Here is a 2,500-nt window from a genome sequence, read left to right as displayed (position 1 = left end):
CCTGCCGGACTTAGAAATTTTTTCTCTGCCGCCTGGGACCGGGGTTGACCTGTTGTCCCTGCCGGACTTAGAAAATTTTTCTCTCCCGCCTGGGACCGGGGTTGACCTGTTGTCCCTGCCGGACTTAGAAATTTTTTCTCTGCCGCCTGGGACCGGGGTTGACCTGTTGTCCCTGCCGGACTTAGAAAATTTTTCTCTCCCGCCTGGGACCGGGGTTGACCTGCTGTCCCTGCCGGACTTGGAAAATTTTTCTCTCCAGCCTGGGACCGGGGTTGACCTGTTGTCCCTGCCGGACTTAGAAATTTTTTCTCTCCCCGCCTGGGACCGGGGTTGACCTGCTGTCCCTGCCGGACTTGGAGCCCTAGGAGGGAATCGGCCACCAGGTCAACCTCCGCTGAAAGCGGCCACGGTTTACCTGGTGCCCGGGGAGCGAATCGGACACCAGGTCAACCTCTGCTAAAGCGACCGAGGTTGACCTGGTGCCCGGGGAGCGAATCTGACACCAGGTCAACCTCTGCTAAAGCGCCAGAGGTTGACCTGGTGCCCGGGGAGCGAATCGGACACCAGGTCAACCTCTGCTAAAGCGGCCGGGGTTGACCTGCTGTCCCTGCCGGACTTAGAAAATTTTTCTCTCCAGCCTGGGACCGGGGTTGACCTGTTGTCCCTGCCGGACTTAGAAAATTTTTCTCTCCCGCCTGGGACCGGGGTTGACCTGTTGTCCCTGCCGGACTTGGAGCCCGAGGAGGGGATCGGCCACCAGGTAAACCTCCGCTGAAAGCGGCCACGGTTTACCTGGTGCCCGGGGAGCGAATCGGACACCAGGTCAACCTCAGCTGAAGCGGCCGGGGTTGACCTGCTGTCCCTGCCGGACTTGGAAAATTTTTCTCTCCAGCCTGGGACCGGGGTTGACCTGTTGTCCCTGCCGGACTTAGAAATTTTTTCTCTCCCCGCCTGGGACCGGGGTTGACCTGCTGTCCCTGCCGGACTTGGAGCCCGAGGAGGGAATCGGCCACCAGGTCAACCTCCGCTGAAAGCGGCCACGGTTTACCTGGTGCCCGGGGAGCGAATCGGACACCAGGTCAACCTCTGCTAAAGCGACCGAGGTTGACCTGGTGCCCGGGGAGCGAATCTGACACCAGGTCAACCTCTGCTAAAGCGCCAGAGGTTGACCTGGTGCCCGGGGAGCGAATCGGACACCAGGTCAACCTCTGCTAAAGCGGCCGGGGTTGACCTGCTGTCCCTGCCGGACTTAGAAAATTTTTCTCTCCAGCCTGGGACCGGGGTTGACCTGCTGTCCCTGCCGGACTTAGAAAATTTTTCTCTGCCGCCTGGGACCGGGGTTGACCTGTTCTCCCTGCCGGACTTAGAAAATTTTTCTCTCCAGCCTGGGACCGGGGTTGACCTGTTGTCCCTGCCGGACTTAGAAAATTTTTCTCTCCCGCCTGGGACCGGGGTTGACCTGTTGTCCCTGCCGGACTTGGAGCCCGAGGAGGGGATCGGCCACCAGGTCAACCTCCGCTGAAAGCGGCCACGGTTTACCTGGTGCCCGGGGAGCGAATCGGACACCAGGTCAACCTCTGCTAAAGCGGCCGGGGTTGACCTGCTGTCCCTGCCGGACTTGGAGCCCGAGGAGGGGATCGGCCACCAGGTCAACCTCCGCTGAAAGCGGCCACGGTTTACCTGGTGCCCGGGGAGCGAATCGGACACCAGGTCAACCTCTGCTAAAGCGGCCGGGGTTGACCTGCTGTCCCTGCCGGACTTGGAGCCCGAGGAGGGGATCGGCCACCAGGTCAACCTCCGCTGAAAGCGGCCACGGTTTACCTGGTGCCCGGGGACCGAATCGGACACCAGGTCAACCTCCGCTGAAGCGGCCGGGGTTGACCTGCTGTCCCTGCCGGACTTAGAAAATTTTTCTCTCCCCGCCCGGAACCGGGGTTGACCTGTTGTCCCTGCCGGACTTAGAAAATTTTTCTCTCCCCGCCCGGAACCGGGGTTGACCTGTTGTCCCTGAAGGACTTAGAAATTTTTTCTCTCCCCGCCTGGGACCGGGGTTGACCTGCTGTCCCTGCCGGACTTGGAGCCCCAGGAGGGGATCGGCCACCAGGTCAACCTCCGCTGAAAGCGGCCACGGTTTACCTGGTGCCCGGGGACCGAATCGGACACCAGGTCAACCTCTGCTAAAGCGCCCGAGGTTGACCTGGTGCCCGGGGAGCGAATCTGACACCAGGTCAACCTCTGCTAAAGCGCCCGAGGTTGACCTGGTGCCCGGGGAGCGAATCGGACACCAGGTCAACCTCTGCTACGGCGGCCGGGGTTGACCTGCTGTCCCTGCCGGACTTAGAAAATTTTTCTCTCCCCGCCCGGAACCGGGGTTGACCTGTTGTCCCTGCCGGACTTGGAGCCCGAGGAGGGGATCGGCCACCAGGTCAACCTCCGCTGAAAGCGGCCACGGTTTACCTGGTGCCCGGGGAGCGAATCGGACACCAGGTCAACCTCCGCT

The sequence above is a fragment of the Carettochelys insculpta genome, unplaced genomic scaffold, assembly GCF_033958435.1.
Source record: "Carettochelys insculpta isolate YL-2023 unplaced genomic scaffold, ASM3395843v1 scaffold_0043, whole genome shotgun sequence".
Taxonomy (NCBI): Eukaryota; Metazoa; Chordata; order Testudines; family Carettochelyidae; genus Carettochelys; species Carettochelys insculpta.
Note: the sequence above shows the minus strand (reverse complement) of the source record.